We start from the raw sequence: 19,905 nt of genomic DNA, 5'->3' as shown, positions 1-19,905 counted from the left end.
TCCTATTCAACTTGCCCCAAACTGCTGACTCCTATTCAACTTGCCATCGACCAGAACCCCCCAGCTCCTTTTCTGTGGGGCTGCTTTTCAGCCTCTCATCCCCCAGCCTGCATGATTATTCAGGTTTGCTCCTTCCCAGGGGAAGAATCCAGCACTTGCTCTTGTTAAACTTGATACAGTTGATGACTGCCTGGCACTCTAGTCTGTCAGGATCTCTCTGCAAGGCCTTGAGGGGGTCAGCAGCACCTCCCAGTTCAGTGTCATGGTGTAGCGTTGCTTATCCAAAACACCTTCAAGTCCTACGCCCAAGTCATTTATGAAAACGTTGAAGAGAACTGGACCTAAAATGGAGCCCTGGGCAACCCCACTAGTGGCTGGCCAGCAGCCTGAAGAAACCCCATTTACCATAACCCTTTGAGTCTGAGCCTTCAGCCAATTGTTCACCCATCATACTATGCATTTATCTAGCTGTAGGCTGAACGTTTTGTCCAGAAGGATATTGTGTGAAGCGGTATGAAAAGCTTTGCTGAAATCCAAAAATATTACATCAACTGGCTTCCCTAGGTCAACTAGATGGGAAACCTTGTCATAAAAGGAAATGAAGTTCATTAAGCAGGACTTTTCCCTTATGAACCTGTGTTGTCTATGACCGATGACCACATTGTCCTTCAAGTGTTTTTCAGTAACTCCTAGAATAATTTTCTCCATAGTTCTACCTGGCACTGAGGTGAGACTGACAGGCCTGTAATTATCACGTCTAGAGCACGGTCTTGGGCAGCCTGCTCTAGGTGGCCTTGCTTGAGCAGGGGGAATGGACCAGGTGACCTCCAGAGGTCCCTTCCAACTTCAGCTGGTCTGTGGTTCTTTTTTTTTGAAAATGCTTACCAATTGTGTGGCAGCGGTGCACTCAGTACCCTATGTCCATGTTCCCCCACAAAGTGCTGCACAGGCAGTCATGGACAGAGCATTTGTTAACACGAGCAATATATTGGCATCTGTATAGGCTGAAGCTTCTGGAGGGAATGGACTCTTCAAGAGTTTGGGTGCTCACTGCCTGGCTGCTAACAGCTGTCTCTGTTGCAAGCCTCCACACCACATCTTCCTCAGCTGCCCGCGACCCCAAATACAGTTTGGCTACAGAGAAACTGTTCCAGAGCAATTCCCACTGCCTGTTGAGCAGCGTTTTCTGTGTGTCCAGTGTGCTCAGTCCTGAGGCACTAGCACCAAGGGGATGTCTGGGACAGGCAGATTCTCCAGCTTGGCCCTTGGCAGGCACACTGAAGCCCATCAGTGGGCCTCAATAAACTCAATTCTGGGAGTTTTTCAGTAACTCCCAGAATAATTTTCTCCTTAGTTACACCTGGCACTGAAGTGAGAGGGACTGACTAGAGGAAATAGCCTCGAGTTGCGCCAGGGGAGGTTTAGGTTGGAAACTGGGAGATGTTTCTTTTGGAGAGAGTGGTCAGGCATTGAAGCCGGTTGCCCGGGGTGGTGGTGTCACCGTTCCTGGGGATGTTCAAGGAGAGCGTGGACCTGGCGCTTAGGGACATGGTTTAGTGGGTGACATTGGTGGCAGGGTGATGGTTGGACCAGATCATCCTGAAGGTCTTTTCCAACCTTAATGATTCTATGATTCGATGACTCTATGATTATCCTTTCAAATTAAATATCATGCCAAGTTTAAAGTTCCTGTATTTTGGATGCTATCTTGTCTTGCAATATTCAGAAAATAGAGATAGTTTCTGCTTCAACAAAATCCAATTTTATCAAACTTGCAATGGTTAAATTAACATCTCTTCAAGAAATTCCAGAATTATTGCACACCTCTAGAGCAGAAATTTAAGAGTCAAAAAACTGTAGTCTGTGTTTTTCTTGGTGAGAATAAGTGCATAACTTGCATTGGATGCTTCTGCAGGACCATGAGAGCTGATCAGAATAGTCACTGAGAATTCACCTAGAATGTTTTGCTGTAAAGAAAGTAAAAGAATAATTTTAGGGAGGGAGACGACTATGGATAAAGTCTTGGCTTTGCTCCTGATGGACTAAGGGTGAGAGAAATTGCTGTAATTTGCTACAGACATATGTTAGCACAAGTTAAGTTGTTTGCATCAACTGGGAAAAAGGTAAGGTAAGTAGCTCTATCTTGAGTCATAGTGGCTATTAGAGACATCCCTGCAGAGATGTAGAACAGGTACATCCTTTAATCAAAATTGTATCTAGGCCACAAGGTAGCTGTAGCATTATAATGGTATCCTTAACATTAAAATTAAACCCCTGTTGAGAAAGGAGATTTTTTCACCTTGTTTCCACAATTGTATAGAACCATCTATGTGAGCATATTCTATGATGTGAGCTTTAGGACACAGTCCCTAAGTTCTCTTTGCCATTGCAGATGTACTGTGAGACCACTTAGGATCATGAACATCACATAGCTTTTCCTCATGAAGATTATTTCATGAGAGCTCCAGAATGTACACTTTCTTTGAGTTTAGCTGTGGGAGAAGTTCATGGTGCTAGTTTTTCTCTATGACACCTTTTCTCATTTAGATTGAGAATATCCCACAGGTCACCTTTTCTTGCATTTCTTTAACTTGGCAGTTTAAGAATAAACAATTTGTTCAGGTTTATAATTCCCACACATATTTTCCTGGGATTGAAACACACAATATCTACAGAAAGATCCTTTACTTCTAGGAGTACTCCCTTTTGTTATCTAACAGACCATACATTTGTTCACCTTCAGAACAGAACTGTGTGTATCACTGATTTTTTTTTTTTTTTTTGGTTCAGTGGTTCAAACAACAACACAAAATCATTTTGGGTCAACCTGAAGAGAGAAATGATTTTTTTTTTTTTTCCTCTTACAGATCCTGAGATTCAAACACAAAAATTATTTGGATTGAAAGAAATACCCTGTTTGACCCTGAATAGCATTGTATACTAAAGTAAAATAATAAATAAATTCTATGTGCTGCTTTTATAATGAAGAGGAAATTTAGGAGCAAAATACTGAATACACAAGGGAAATTCATTCATTCAAAAAAAAAAAAAAGGAACATGTTGTATTGTTCTGCTTGCTTACCCTTTTTTTTTTTTTCTTCCCCTAGAATCCCAATGTTTGCAGCAGCTTTTGAGGAAGTGGGAAACAGTTTGAAATTCTCCCTCTCTGATTCTGAATATAGATTTTCTTTGTCTGTAGCATGCCTATTGGTGAATTTCAGTCTTGCTTGCTGAAGATATACCATTTTTTGTAAATAATTGAGTATTCATCTTGATAGGGAAATAAATGTGAAAGGGTGGTTCCTTAACTCTCTGATTATGACAATTTAGCTTAGAGGTATGAAAGTCATTTAAAGTCCTCGCTTCAGTGATAGTTTAACGACTTCTTCTGCCTACAGGGGCTTTGAAAAGAGGGTTTGTTCCTAGAAATATTGGAATGCCTAATGGTAAGAGTGCTTTTTGCTAATAAGGGAGACCCCAAGTTCAAGTTTCTGATGCACACAAGATGGAGAAGAACTAGAAATCAGCTTCCTGTTCTCCACCTAGAAGTGCCTTCATTGGTGTATATGCATGATGAGTGGCAGTACCACTTTGCAGTATGTAGTTCTTGTGGGACTGCAGTAGAGTTTTTTTGTTTGTTTTTTGTTTTTTTTTTTAAAGTCATGAAAGATTATGTTGTTTTGTCCATCTGTGATGGTGTACTTCCCCCCACCTCCCACGCTTAAGCAGAGCATCTGGCCTAAGCAGATAACCATCAGTGGCAGTCATGATGGATGTGTCTGGTCATAATGGCTGTATCCTGGGTTTGGGGGAGACAGAAGACAAATATCCAAGGGATAATTTGAGGAGTGCACATACACACACGCACTAGCCACAGTGCTACAAATTTGGAAGAAAGTCCAACTCAATCCAAATTTGGAATAAATTAACATCTATATGCATATATGACCATAAATCATCTTGCCCCATAGTGAGCAGCCCAAGAGCCATCTGAGCTCTCCTGACGTGACAGTGGGCTGCACACCAGTACCTCCCCTTGGGCGAGGATGCCTCCCAGGGTTACTTCTGCAGGTTGAGATGGTCCTTATCACTACAGATAGTCAGCATGCAGATTGAGAAAGTAAAAGTATGCTAGTGTGCTGTAATGGTGCTTAGATATCACACTTTATCATACTAGCTACGTAGTATAAAGGATTTGTGTAACATGCAGTCCTTTAGACATAAACCGTTGACAAGTCTGGGACTAGGATTGGATTCAGCTGCACCTAGGCTTCTTACCTCTCCAGTTCAAGGAGTTTAGAAAGTAAATGGGTCCACTCTGAACATTGTCACTCAATGGGAGGGTTTCCCTGATGTAATATCACCTAACCTAGTTCCTTTTGCGGTCTCTATGTAGTATATAAAGTGTTCCTTGTAGCGTCTTTGAGTATTATACAGTGTCTTTTATACAGTGTATAAGTGTATATTCCAATTGTAATCAGGTATATCTTGCTATCTTCAAATCTCTGTTAAGTCATAGGAGCTTTGTTATCAATAAATCATATTGCTGCTTCTCACTTCTGAGTGACACCTGTGACAATAACCAACACTGTTTGTCTAAGCTGGGGTGAATTCACAGATAGTTTCAGCTTCTCCAAAATTCATCTTTTGGTGAAAAGAGACATCAAAGTAATGCCTGCCAATGCTAATTCAGATTTCTCCATAGATTTAACTTGATAGTTAAGACCTTTTTTAAGGAGAGGCTACATAGGGCAATATCAGTTCGTGTAGTCTAGGGAGTTTTTCTATATAAATGAATAACCATGTGAGAATTAAAAATATTCCAGTTTCTGTCTTGATAGACTTTGAGACAGTCATATTTCATAAATAGAAATAATGTGATCAGAAATTATTTAAAAAAAATAAAAAAATAAAAGGAGAAGAATTTGTTAGAGGAAAATCAGAAGAAAAATCTGTAAATTTTTTACAGTTTAACAGGCTTTTCCAATTCTGGATGCCCCTGCAAGTGATGCCACAGAGCTTTCTTTTATAAGCACACCCAGAAAAGGCTGAATCTTTTTACCATCGTATTTAAAATAAGGGAAAGATTTTTATAATGACAAATAATAACTTCCTGAGAATTAGTTTGTAAGAAATAACAGAATCTAATATATTTGTAGGAGAATACATGTTCAACACCCAGAGGACTGAAAACAACTGTATGGGTCACTGAGTCCTCTTGCTAGCAGTCGTATTGAATCATGAGATCTTACTGCTGAGAACAGGTTCAAAGAACACATTCACACAAGCTTATATCTGTTATCCAAGTCTGCCTCCAAACACCCTTATAATAATTAAAGACTACAAGGTCTTATATCTGCAGGAAATTTGCAGAGTTTTGCTTTTTAAGACCTTCAGAACCACTGTATCTTAGAAATGACATTATGACCCACTCACTCTTCAGAGGAAGGCAGTTAAATACCTGTGGTTCCTACCAATTTGACCTGAGGAGAAAAAGCCATCCTGATCCCATTTTTGATGGTTAATTTATCCCTGAGAATAGGACTACAGATCTACAAAGCGCTACAGGAAAATTACTTACCTGGACCAGGTTTTTAGACACCTATCTATTTTTAAACATCTACCATGTCTAACATGCCTACATATGAGCCAGCCATACAGACTACCTTAACAGAAAACGTGGAAAAAATATCATTTCCAGAAGGCTTTTGTGTTTTAGTACCTTTCACAGTCTGACAAGGATTGTGCACTGGAAGTGACTGTAAAGGGAATATTTGCTCTTAGCTTAAATGTAGACATCAGTACCACAGGTGTCCAGGTATCCCTGATCTATTCTGTTTATTTTAATTAAGCTTAGTGTATCACATATGGATGCAGGACACCCACCTAAGATGTTGCCTGGAACAACTGCACCATCATTCTTCATTCAAGTTTTTTTGTATTGTAAGTGTCCTCTCTTCATCATTTTTGTCTCCTTTATTTTTGCCAGATCAGGGTATAACAGGCTATGAAGGCAATGGAAGAGTTTGTTTTACAGGGCATTGATTCTGAGAAACCCTAAGGTAATCCAAAAAGAAAAAATGAGGAGAAAGAGAAGAAAAGAGAAAGAGCAATAAAGTCAGCTGTGTAAAATGTCCTATTACATGATTTAGTTATATAGAGATAATAATCTTGAAGCACAAAATGTACCATTTTGCTTTATTGCTGAGAAATCCCAAATTTATCTGCTCTAGAGTTTAAAAAGTCAATTTTTTAATGAACAAGAAGCCTTGCTGGCGTTATATTCTCTCCCTTGTTTCCATAGAGTTATATGCCAAGCTATTTTATTAATCTGAGAATGTAATACAACACTATTTAAAATTTTGGAACCTTACTTTATTAAATCTAATATTCAGAGGTTATTGGGAGAATGAGAAGGCAATTGTTTCAATTGCCTTTAAAGCAATGGTAATGTTCATTTCAGTTTCCTTTTTAATTCTTACCAGAACCTTATGTCAATCAAGGAAAACTCATTAATTCAGTTAACAAGCATAACAACAGTTGTTTTTTGTGGAATAAAATAGGTAGAACTCGCTGACATACTGCCCATTGTCCAATGTCTTCTTCTTTTTCTTGTGCCGAGCTTATAGCTCTTTATGCTATAACATATTCTCCCCCATTGTACAACAATGAAGAAAAGGACCCAGGTAGTATTTCATGTAGTGTCTCTGGATTTTGTGGGCTCAGATGGTCTTCCTTCAATGTCTTTCAAGAAGAAAAAAAAAGAAAAAAAAATGTCAGAGAAGCAAATGATGTGGAGAGGAGAAATAAATATTCAGTCTCCTGAAATATCAACCAGCTTATTCTGGACAGCATGATATGGCTGAGGATGGTGTATTTGTGGGTGACATTTTTTGCATACCTTACAGGTATCTGAGAGATGGGCCTCCGCTACTGTGAAAACTCATCATCCAGGTAAAGAATTTCACCTTGAAGCTATAACTGAAAAATAAGAATGAATATTTTAAAGTAATTAAAAACATAGGACTTCAAGTCCCATTGGCTTTCAGTCAGGAATAAGTTGCTTTATGCAGAAGTTATCCCTTAATTTTTTTCCTATCAGCTCATTTCTGGCAAAATTGTATCCGATATTTCCAATCAATGTCGAAACTCTCCATGGATGTGCTGTTGATAGTCTGAAAAATTTATTTTATTATGACAAACAAGGATTTCTTAAACACACCAATTAAGTGTTCTCTAATATGAGAAAGACATGAAAACACTTCGCATTTTAACTAGAGAGTTTTAATAGGAAATATGGCTGCAGTGGTCGACATTAGTTATTTCCCCCTTCAATAACATAACAGTTGCTTAAAACTGAATACAATCTGTAAATAAATTGTTGCAAATATTGGCTGAGCATTTGATAGTTTCAAATATACACATTGTCTTTAGTTGTTTTTTACCCCAAAGACATTTGAATAATTGAGTTAGACTGGCAGGAAAACAAATTCTAAAGATACAAAAAACAATATTGAAATTCACATGCGTATATACTCATGCCCAGATTATATAAGTGCTCACAAAGCTGGGAAAATTAAATAAAGTCACATGTTTTACCAGACCAATTACAACATACCAACACAGATCATGTTGCAAGCACTGCATATCAAAAGCTCACAGGAAGCTGTTTAGGCTCAATCCACATTTAAAAATATTCCCCAGAAGTGGTCAGATGATTTTGATTAACAAATAAACCAGAAAGCAGATTTGCTAGCAGATATTCAGCAAGTAGAAAATGAGGTTACGTTCAGCAGATGAATTATTCATTGTGAATTATTTGCTCAGTTCTAATAATTACAGCAGGGAAAAATTAATTAATGTTACAGCAAATACTTTAAATTTTATAATAAAAAGATTGATCATTGAAATGAGCCTCAGAAAGAGATTTATAAATGGAAGAAAGAAGGGGACACGATCAAGAATAATATGAAGCCTCAACCTGAATAAAATTTACACCTGTGAGTAATCCTACACAGATATAATCCCATAGAGATATAGATTTAGTAAAACACTTGGAAATGTAAATTATTTCTTATTTACCTTCCTCTGTATTTTGTTTTGGAGAAATGTCCTTTTCATAACCACAGTTTACAGAAATATTCATGGGGTAATATTCTAGTTAGGTATGGTTTTAGTTCTGATTATTTTACTAATAATTTTATTGCTATTTCTTCACTTTCTGCAGTCAAAGTCCTAGAAGCCTTACTGAATGGAGGGATTCTCAGTAATGAAGCAACCATGAAATTAGGTTTGAAACCAACAAAATGATGGTTTGGATATCAATGGAGGCTATCAAGAGTATGTTGAGGGGAGATCTTTGTATTGGCATGGAAGGAACACACTCATTCACTCTTAAAAAGAAATCATGGAAAACAATGACAGAAAAAGCTACTTTATCTCAGCAACCCTCTTTACTCTTAAATCTTTTAAAAGAATAAATAGATTGCACTAGAGAAACAAATGTCCATGGGGGAGCAGTTTATAATAGGAGAAAATATATAAGCAAAAGACATTTAAATAATTTAATCTTGCAGAAAGTTTATTCATTTATAGGAATTAATTTATCAGAAAATGAATTTGTTGAGGCATCAAGAACATTTATTGAACCAAAATCTGCCTTTCCATCAAAATGGAAATTTCCACAGAAGAGCTTGGCAATAACACTTTTCATATTTTTGTGAAAATGAAAGAAGGTTTTTTTTTTTTTTTCAATTTTGACATTAACAAAAGGGGTTAAAAGCCATTAGATATTTTAGAAGATTTGAAATAACAATAAAATATGTTTTGTTTGGTTTTGCTGACTTTTTATTTTTTTTATGAAGTGCAAAATCTTCTCCTGACCAAGTTTAATAGATTTATTTCATAATTTCAGTAGGTTATTTAAAAAAGAATATGATTTTTTTTCTTTTGTCTATGTAGAGCTGATTGAAAGGGATGCATTTAATTTTCTCTACTGTGTTGTTTAACTAACAGAGCTTCTATGCCATAATATGTTATTAAACTCATAATTTTAAACTGTGTTCCAGAAATGCTTTCTGAAAACACTGGTTACCATCAGAATACAGATGCTTTAGAGCTGAGCAACTATTTTGTGGTTATGACTCAACAGGGTGAAAGTCAAGAGCAGCACCTGTCAAAATGTGTATGCTGAAAGCTGTCCCAACAACACAGCGATAATAGTGGGATTAGAGATCTACTGTGCTGAGAATCCTAGCAATATTCAGCAAGGGTGTCCTTGCCCCAGAGATTTTTCCACTGTAATGTAATACAAAACATGAACATCAACACGAAATGGAGAAGCTCTGGAATGAAAGGCAAGGATAATAGGAACTTACATGTATAGCCACACAAAATGCTTGCACGCCTTGTTTTATAGGTTTGTGTTTAAAAAGTGACAAAAATGTAAGAAATGAAGGACATTAAATATGTCAGTACCCCTACTAGCTACCTGCCTAAATGTTAGTCCAAGTACTTATTAAAGCAGCTTGAATTTAAAGAGGCAAAAAGCTCCTTGAAATCAGAGTTCAAAAACAATGGTAGACAAGAGGGTTTTCTGCAGACTCACTTTCCTTCTTCCCAGGGAAGTTCTAGCCCTTGGGTCTATCCACACTTAGAATATGAGAAATTTTTATTTTTATTTTTATTTTTGTTTTGTTTGTTTGTTTGTTTTCTTTCTCCCAGTATATTTCCTGGTTTCTCTCCCTCATGGACAAATTAGCTCCATCTGAGCTCTGGTGCAGTTTCCCATAGCAGACATCCACAGCAGTCTCTGCAGTAGGTCAGGCATCTGCTGAAGTCACTTGCTTCTGCGGTTTTCATTTAACCCTTTTTGCTACAGGCACAAAGAGGAATCAGAGGCGTGGGTGCTAATTCCGCTCATCACTGTTCTTTGCAGCACCTTAGATGTGATGCTTCAGTCCTCTGAGCCTCATTTGTGGGATATACAACATGTCAATTCATGGTTTTGGTTTGGAAGTAGCATTTCTGGGCTCAGCAGGTTTTTCAGCCATTCACTTCTCCTCTGCCAGCTTCCTCTGTCAGCAGCATGAGCCTTGCTGCATCCCCTCCACACTCGTATGAAGCAGTTTGAAAGCATTTTTGCTTGACCACTATATTTTATTTTATATTTTAATTTAATTTAATTTAATTTAATTTTATTTTATTTTATTTTATTTTAGCCTAGCCAGTGGCAGTTGTTAGATCTCTCACTGGCAATGCAATACCTCTCAAATTATAAGACTGTACCAGATACAAAATATCAGTGTTTCTCTAATACTGTGGAATTGCAACCAATGCATTAACACAGGAGTCTTTATGACATTAGGTGCTACAATTCGTCCCTTCAATTTTCCTTAAAAACTACAGCTTGAGAAGGGAGTTTTCAATCACACAGCTACACGTTTCATTAGTGTTCTCATTACAGTTCGTACTATTTATTTATGGAGTGCTCAGAAGAGCGATAGATGCTATATGGCTCAGCAGACCTTGGGAGCAAGCCTTAGATATGATGAGGCAAGTGAGACCTGAACAATAGGTGAATCAGTCAATTGCTTTTTGTATTAATTGGATCTGAGAGGAAAACTGAAGGGGGAATAACACCCAAACAAACAAAAAGAACATACCACTGCTCAAATTGCTCTAAAACTTTCATTGACTTTAATGGCATTAGTATTGAGGTCTTAACTACAGCCTCGCTCTCTTTGGGAAGTGATGACAATAAGGCTCTGTAAAACCTCCTGCTTATTTTTCTTTCTACACCTCTTCCAGTAAGATTTCTGTGTCAGCTCCTCAAGTGTCCCCAGTGGGGAAAGCCTGATTTTTGCTTTCAGTGGATTGCTGATGCCTAACTAGTGATAATAAAAACTGTTTGAGTCCCTGAACCCTCCCAGGAACATTGCAGCCCGAATTGGGTGTTATGCATTGCAGCTCTGCCTCTCAGAAGTGCCTACGGACACAGTGCACAGACTTGTCAGGGGCTGTTCAATTCTTCAATTAAAATGTGAGCTGTCTCTTTTATAGGTCTGTGTTTTGTCTCCATTTCTTATTGCAGCACTTCTACCTGATGCAGGTTATTTTAACACTTGCTTTTCGGCAGTCAGTTATATATTGAAGATTTTTTTTGTCCTCTGGGAGGTATGCTCTGTTGTTTTGATTGATTTTCACTCTTTTTATTACCTGCAAAATACTAGATTCTGAAAGTAATAGCAACCATCGTTAAATAGTATAGGAAATAAAAGATACTTTGGTTGTCTTAAGGCTGTTTCAATCTCCTTTCCGCTTTCTACAGAGGCACATACATGCTAAGTCTACGGCTTAGCAAAAAAAAAAAAAAAAAAGCCTTTCTTCAGTATAGAGATTTTTTTGTCCTTTGCAGGTAAGCTTGAAAGGCTATACATTGTTTGAAGAGAATAAGAATAATAAGTTAAGCTCCAAGAGTCTGCTTTATTCTGCCCACTACATTTATTCCTGCTGTTAGCAGGATTAAAATTTACTGCTAGAGAGAGGCATAAATAAAGACATGTTCTTGGAAAATATATGCAAATGTGAACACACCTTTCAAAACCTCATTTGGCAGTTCAGATGCCTAAGTGCCTGAGCTAGAAGCTACTGTAAAATTGAGTGCAGGGTGGAGAAAATGCATAGAGTATGCCAGAGGCAGAACAAAGCTACAATATGGGTCTGTGGCGCTCCAGTCCATGACAGCATCCTCTAGGCTATGTTGCCTTATATTTGCTTTGTTATGCTTACGTGTATTTGTCCTTCCAGGATGGTCAAAATTTGCTGGCTGGGAAGGTGGATCTGGGTCATCATTTTCTACGCCTCCTCCTCCAGTGGAGGAGGCTTACTGAGGGCTGGCTGTAGACTTTATGTACATCCGTACTCAGCACCAGGATTTTCAAGGTGGGTAATTCAACATGGCGCTAAAATCTTCCTGTACAAATATCCCAGCTGTGATTGTCTGAAAATTGCCCGACCTGTAAGGCCTTGACAGTTGGTGTTGTTTGGAGCCGATTCTCCAGTGATCACCTTAAATAACATCTAAATAATTATTCCCCAGAGTGCCAGGTGTGCCTTTATCATACAGAAATGGGACAGGCACGGGTGCACCACTTGTGGGTCCTGCTGCTGGCCCTGCTGGTAAACAGAGATAGGACTGGGAAAATGGCACAATGGCTGATGTGCCCTGTTAAACAGCTGCTTGATCTCTTCTCTGGGCACCTTGTGATATTAAATGATGGTGTGATTTAAAACAGCCTGTGGATTGCTCAAACACAGGCCAAGGGAGTGCCTTTCACAGAGCAACAGACCTTTTGCACACAAGCCTCAACCTATGTGATTTGATTGCACCTGAGAAACTGACCCTTTGAATGACAAGGGCAACGACCTGAACCTGACTTAAAATAGACTGAAGGCTGGTTTTAATCCTGCCATTATTTCCTGCCAGAATGATTTTTCATCAGAGGGCCCAACCTGTGAAAAGTGTAGCTAGTTAGCGTGTATTTCATTCTTCCTTATGTGTTTATTTGCATTGTTTTCCAGGCATGTGAATGAATTATGTGAGTAATGTGATTTGAATGCTTCACTGACTGGGTCTTTTAAATAAAACCAAGAGAGGATTGATCAGTGTCGCAAAAGAGCCAAAGAATCCCTTAAGCAGCAGCTCACATAACTGTGGATTGCATAATTCAAAGCCGTCCTGGGGCATCTTTAAATGATGCATAGATTTTGTTGTCTTTACGTTTTTGAGAGGAGAAAGTTAGATGAAAGTTTCACATTGGCCACAGTGTCACTGAGAGATGTTTTTCCATTGGAAGAAGTTGCTTTGCTTGCTGCTTACTAAGAGTGAGGGGGGAAATTAGCTCAGCTACTTTCAAAAAGAGACGCTGCCTCTTTTTGCTCTCTCTGTGGTTAATTAAGATACATATTGAAAAGGTAATACAAGCAGACAAGTTCAAGCAAAGTCGCTATTAGACAGCATTAGCAGGGATTTTGTGACCATTCGTGGTTTTGATTGGGAGGGGATTTGCAAACCAAATTGTGGTCTGGTGCAGAAGAAGGTTCTGCCAGGGAGCCTGGCTGATCTCACTGAATGCTGCTCTGCACAACAAAACCCGCAGTGCTGGGCATCAGATGGTGAGAGGCAGAAGGCATGGTGAAGAAATCCAAGATAATGATTTTATTTGTTCAGGACATTTAAGTTTTTAAAATCAGCAAATTAAGACAACATAATTAGTTAACAGCAAACTGTATTTGTTTAGCCTGCAAGTCTGAAGAACTGGCATCATTAAAATAGCACCTGTGGGTTTTGTTTAATTACCGCATTTTGGAGATGGAGGTATACATTTTAATTTTCTGCCTTTTAAAACCGAAGTCAAAGTTTAACAAGTTGATATTTATGAGAGAGGAGATTTTAATTTCTTGCACAAGCAAGCCCTCCTCACGAACAGCTCCGGCTTCGCAAAGCTGCTGCCCAGCAGCCGCTAGGTGGCACAGCCCACTCGCGGTTCGCTGCCGCCGCTGCTACGGAGCAGCACCGGGGCTGGGGCTGCTGCAATCACAGCTGAGAGAAATGTATAAACAAGCCGGACAAATGGCCAGCATGAGAAATTGTGATGGAGGCAAGAAGATCTTTCAGGTATCAAGCTGCAGTCTTGACTCCCGCTGGCAAAGCGAAGTGGAGGCCTTGATGTGGAAGAGAAATAAATGGTTCTTGTAAGTGGCTGTGTTTGGTGAATGAATGAATGGAGGGAGAAGGTTTCTGAGTGATCTTGCACCACTCTCCTAAGATATTATACCTCGTGTATGCGTGACTGGCAATGCAGTATTCAGTCACTGACTTGCTTGCAATCTGCAGTTCCCTTTGCAGTCAGCTTAGAGATATTGTAGGGGTTGACAAATCTACGAATAAGAGAGGGGAGGCAAAAAAAAAAAAACAAAATAAGCCCACAAAGTTATTGTGCATAACATCCTTTTGGGCATGGTACAACTGCAGCAAAGTGATGCTGGTCATATACTGATCGGTTCTGGAATGCCCCTTCAGTAATCACTCTGGGCCAGGGACTGGCTTTGTGTTTAGGACAGTAACAAGTATGCTGGCAGTGCTTAAACAGCACATGGCAATTCAAAGAGGAGCGTAATTTTAAGTACACTTCACTGACACGCTGTCAATGTATTAGCATGGGGGATCCCACAAAATTATACACAGTAACTTGTAATAAAATCCATTTTCCAAAGCAGCATGCATTTGAAGAGAGGAGGGGATGGTAAATACATTTGTTTGTTTACCCATTTAGACAGAAAAATATCCTTTTACAGCACAGAAAGGAACTTGGCAAGCAAGCTGATGAGAAAGGACAGATTCCCCATAGTGTAAGGGGATTGCTGCCCTGCGAGTGGGGCTACAGGTACCCTATGAAGCATCCCTTCAGTGCAAGGACTCTCCCATATCTCCTTGGATACAGGGGATTTCTGGCTGGACACAGACATCTCTGCATCTCTGTGCTGCCTTATGGCAGTCTGCAAAAAGGGAAGGATTGAGGCAAACCTCTGGTCCCTTGTAACAGGTGCAGTGTCCCTGGTGGGAGCTCGCAGCAGCAGCACAGTGAAGAGGCTGTCAGGCAGTGTTTTGGAGAGAGTATTTGCATAGCGAACTGAGAAGGTGATTGAGGCACTGATAAGCTCTTTGTCTTCCTGGGGGGCTTGGGGTTTACTGCCAGATTGGACTGCCTGGGGTGCGTGTATCTGTCTTTCCCAAAACAAGCAATAGGATATCACACTGGCATTGTTGCTTAGCTCCTGTCAGTATAGGATTTCATCCTGTATATCCTGATCCTGAAGGCAGTATTGCAGGTGGGTGAGGTCATTCAGGCACGCATAGCAAGTCAAAATCCTGAAACCAAGCCTTTTCCTCTTCTTCCTCAGAGACTCGGGGAAAAGATGGGTTGTGTGCATCTAGAGTGCAGCTGCAGGCACTATCCCAGCACCCTCACAGCTGTCATATGTTGGGGTGACCGGAGCATGAGGACTGAGCCTGCTGCATGTGCACCCACACACTGCACAACCTGCCCATTTCCAGGGCATAAGGCAGTATGATGTGAGTTCAGTCATCACTCTTGAAGCTGTGCTACTGAGCAGCTGAAGATGAAAAGATCCCATGGGCCAGCAAACACAAAAAAAGGACCATTGTTTTATGGCTCAGGGGTTAGTGTACACAACTGTGAGATGTTGTTTCTGGATTTCCTGCATTCTTCAGGTTTTAGCTGTATGTTGTTTTGCTTTGTTTTGTTTTAGTGGCTGCTTCAGGTATACTAAATCTTAAGTATTTCGTGCTGTATAATGGATGCTTATGGCTTTGTGCCAGGAGCATGTCAGGCTGTCCCTGGCCAGAGCAGCGCAGCAATGTTCAGTAGGGGAGTGAATATCATCAGCCGCTGGAAAACACCCCAGACATTCACAGAATTACAGAATGGTTGAAGTTGCAAGAGACCTCTGGAGGTCATCTGGCCCAAACCCCCTGCTCAAGCAGAGACACCAAGACTAGGATGCCCAGGAGCAGCTTCCATTACTGCAGAAGCAGCAGAAGACTATAGCCCAGAGCTGCTGGCAGAATGAATATCCCTATCGTACAATGCTGTTTCAGCATATTGCATTTAGTTTGTGCTCTCTCCTGAATTTGAAACTTTAAACAGTAAGACCTACTTAATGAAATTGTATGTGATAGTAACCTGGGGTTTGAACAACTTTTGGGATTTGCACAGTAAAATCAAAATCACATACAGATTGAATAAAATAATTAAGGGTTAAAAATGACAAGACAGAAAGCAAAATCGGAGATCACAATCAATAACTTCAGGATAACTGGACTTTTTATTATTATTGTTATTATTATTATTAATTTGTATTTACTGACTTCAGACAGGTTCATTAGCTGTTCCTCTTTATTATTTCAGAAAATATATGTTCTTTCACTTCTTCAATGGATTTTTAGTTTTTTCATAAGGTTATCACATTCACTTAAAAGTTGTTTCATTTTAATATGTATAGCTCCTTGTTTTCACCTCACAATTTACTGCATTGCAATTAAGGCACTTTTTTTTTTCCCCTCTTTTGAACAGCCGCACTAGCATTTTATTCCTGTGAGTACAGGATTTCTTGATCATGAAGACAAACTGTCCTGGGCCTTGCAAAGGAGTTAGACATAGATCAGTCAGGAATTAACAGGTTAGTTAATTTCAAGTGATTGAGCTTTAAACAGCATTTGGATTATCCCATGCAAATGCACCTCATGCTGTAAATCACAGTGGTAAAACACAGTGATTCCTGAGGGTATATCAATTGCAAACCTTCCCTAATGATTTTAAAATCTCCCAAATGAATTGGTATATTGACACAACTCTGTCCACAGTGGGGAATATTTGTAGTTCAACAGCTATAAATCCTAGAACAGTTGAATAATCTTACACTAAAACCAACTCTGTAAATGTTATACACATTCACTCTGCCTTCTTCAACCATATTAGCTTATTTAATAGCTCTAACAGAGAAATACTATCTATTACTGCTGTCTCCACCGGCAGGCTCACAACAAGGATGTGCATCTTGAGAGGCACTGAGGATGTGCATCCCACCCCATTCACAGACAACCTATCAATCAATTGTGTAAGTACCTGACTACACACTCAGGGTGAAGGTGCTGAAGATTCCACCTCTGATGGGGACAGCAGCCATCAGTTTTTTATAAACATATGGTTGATCCCCTGCTTCTTGATGTTTCACCTTTTCTGACTGAGCTGTTTCCCTTTTAACCTAGAGTCCTTGCTCTAAACATAATTTTGGAGAAGAATGATAGAAAATCACCATATATTGACAGCTCTTAGTTTATCCCATCTACAAAAACTTGAGTGCAAACAAGTGCATCAGAAGTACTGCTGGAATGAAAGAGTCCTGGCTTTGATGGGAAGACAGCAGATTTGTGCTGGAGGTTGATGTTCTCAAGGTACAGTGTTCAGCTATAGTGACAAGTGTTGATAGATTTAAAAGTGGCGTCTTTCATAGTGCGAGTAAATGCAACATGCTGCATATGGCTGTAAGAGAACATTTCTTCTAATGAAATTACATACATAATTAATGCTATGGACCTCATTATGCATGAACAGTGGAACAGTTCTGAACTATTCCAGACATCTGTCTAAACAAATCAACGTAAAGTCTGGTGATCTACACTAAAGAAACATCTTAAAGTCTGAATATAAGGTTGTTTTTTTTTTTTTTCTGTTATAAATAATGATCCTGTTGTTGCTTTTAACTTGAACTTTTATAGAGAGTGAATTAATGCAGTAATGGCATCATCAAACTTCCCTGCATTGTAATTACAAAGATTTTGTATGTGTATATCCTTTTTCTAAACAATGTCACATCATTTTATTCTGATCCCTGATCCCACTTTCAATATATCTAGGATTACAGTAGTGAACAGTACATAAAGCAAACATTGCCTGCAATCAATACGATAAAGGCCTGTCTGAGTCAGCTGCAAGTGCACTTTAGAAACTGCCTCTTTTTAAATCATGGCATGGCATTGGGGATCAGAAAGGCCCTGAAGATACTAGACCCTGAATTTACATCTCAGGGTTTCACAAAAGGGCATTCACAGTGGAAGACCCAGCAGAACCTTACATACTGTGCACTAGAAGAGAAATGGCAAGGTCTACTTATTCGTCCTTGGACTTAAATGACCTGATTCAAATCTCAACTAAGTTAATGAAGAGACCTTGACCAATTGCAATGGACTTTGGATTAGAGATATATTAAAATAAAGAGAAATGTTCCTGTTTTACTGATGTAAAATGTCTCTCCTCAACTACACCTACCAAGTCCTCAAGGTGTTGAAATTTAAGAGTGTGATCGAATTGCTCAGTGTTCTGGGAATGTACTGGCACAGACACTTAGGCTTTCTCTACCACTTGCACATGTTACCACTAAAAAACACAGTAGATATCTTGCTCTTTTCCTATCCTTCTCCAGATTTATTCTTCATCTTCTTTCTCTACTATATAGATAATGGCAATTGATAAAATACAATCTAATAATTGTCTTCTGGAATTAAAAGACACACATCTCAAACATATTGTTAAATAGAAAATAGAAACTGTGAATACTTATATTAAAAAAAAAAAAAGTGAACAATCTCTAATGAAAAGGATACACAAATTCACAGAGGATATTTGTCCCAATACAGGACATTGCTGCTTACAATAAAACATTGAGGTGTGCATAAATTTCTCAAATTATCCATCCCTGCTCAGAAATATGGAACTTCCATCTGTTGGGAAATGTTTTCATTTCAAGATCTGCATTGCAAAGTTGAAATCTCAACATTATTTTTGGCAATGGGAATATCAGAAAACATTTGGTAAAGTAATACAATCTAGTCTCCCTGGACTTCCCCTTGAGAAGGGTTAATTTGCATGCTTAATACTCATAGTGTAATTCCCTCCTCTGGGCTAGGCTTCCACAGTCTATGCACAGACAGTCCTGCAGCACATTGGAATGGTCTTCTCCACTTCTGCTGCAACCCAGAGGATATAGCTTAGTGGAGAATCCCAGATGATAAAAGAAACAGGACTGACACTAAAACGCTAATAAGAGACAGCAGGAGCTCACACAAATGTAGATTTATATCTCTGTCACTCAGAGAGAAATACTTCAGTTTGGGGTGATGTACTGAAATATTTTTAGCTTTCCTTCTCAAGGAAACAGAGCTTTTGTTATTGTCCTTGTTGTCTGTCTACCACATTCGTCTTTCAGCCATTTCCCCCAAAGCAATAACTTTTGAACTTTTTTTTTTTTTTGGCAATATTGATCTTAGCACTTAAATAAATAAATAAAGTCCCTAAATATTTCTTGAACATAGCCAACTAAGCAGAGAGAGGGGGCTTATGTTAGCACTCCACAGGCGGAATACATTGCTGTAAGTGGAATAGTTACCTATTCTGTTTCACCATGAGGATGCCCAACAACAAATGTAGGGCTCAGCAACAGCCAGAGCATAACCTGCACTCTACCCAGACAAACAGCAACACAAATCTGTAGACGGTTAAACATACTGTAAGAAGAAAGTAGGTAATACTACAGGAGAAAGGTAGGACTGTTATGGGAATACATTGGTAGTATGTGATGCAGTTAAAAATCTTAAAAGAACATGAAGATATGTGTGATATGAAGATGACTAGGGATGTAACAAATGTATGGAAATATATTTCATTAGTCTGTTCACTCACCTCTATTTGAATACTGTGTTTGTTTTTCTTATCCAAAGCAGCATATTTAAATCAGAATCTGGGCATATTTGCTGTTTTGGAACAGACTACATCCAAGCATATTTTTCTTGAACCAAAGTGAAATATAGGTGTATTATACAAATACAAATACCCACCATGCAGAATTCTCTGTCAGCCTCAGCCCTCTGCACTCCCTTTTTAATCAGTGGAAGCTGTAGATCCTTCTAAGGGGTGATTCATGTCTTAGACATTCATTTTCTTAATGGAAAATTGGAGAGCCTCAGCACTCTTGAAACTCTCTCTCAGGCATTTAGAAAACTCTCCATAAAGTTTAGTTATTTCTGTGTCCAAGGTAATGGTTCTCTGTATACTTCAGAACATGATGATTATTACAAAATGCTGAATTTCTAATGGGAACCATTTTAGGTTCTGAGTGTCAGCTTTTAAGGTTCACAGGAGGATCTTCATTTTGCATAGCAACAAACTAGTCGTAATTGATTGGTATCAGCAGAAATAGGTAGACAGGCAGCACAAATGTGGAAAATAACTGAATAATAGGAACAATGTCTACAATTCCAGGAGA

General features: G+C 38.9%; 1 protein-coding gene and 2 long non-coding RNA genes across 3 annotated transcripts in view; 1 reads left to right on the top strand and 2 right to left on the bottom strand.

Moving 5' to 3' along the window:
- LOC308184517 (uncharacterized protein) overlaps positions 1-19,905 on the bottom strand; it is a 276,936-nt gene that overhangs the window by 67,566 nt on the left and 189,465 nt on the right. The window lies entirely within an intron of this gene.
- On the bottom strand, positions 5,729-7,675 carry LOC308187958. Its single transcript, XR_013945029.1, has 3 exons — positions 7,619-7,675; positions 6,902-6,981; positions 5,729-6,744 (listed from the first exon to the last, which is right to left on the bottom strand). It is a non-coding gene; the product is annotated as an uncharacterized lncRNA (long non-coding RNA).
- Positions 13,616-18,885, top strand: LOC308187960. The gene is made up of 4 exons (XR_013945030.1): positions 13,616-13,755; positions 16,158-16,263; positions 16,620-16,701; positions 16,853-18,885. It is a non-coding gene; the product is annotated as an uncharacterized lncRNA (long non-coding RNA).

Source organism: Anser brachyrhynchus (assembly GCF_964034855.1).
Source record: "Anser brachyrhynchus genome assembly, chromosome: 1".
NCBI classification, from domain to species: Eukaryota; Metazoa; Chordata; class Aves; order Anseriformes; family Anatidae; genus Anser; species Anser brachyrhynchus.
Note: the sequence above shows the minus strand (reverse complement) of the source record. Positions and strands in the feature narration are given on the sequence as shown.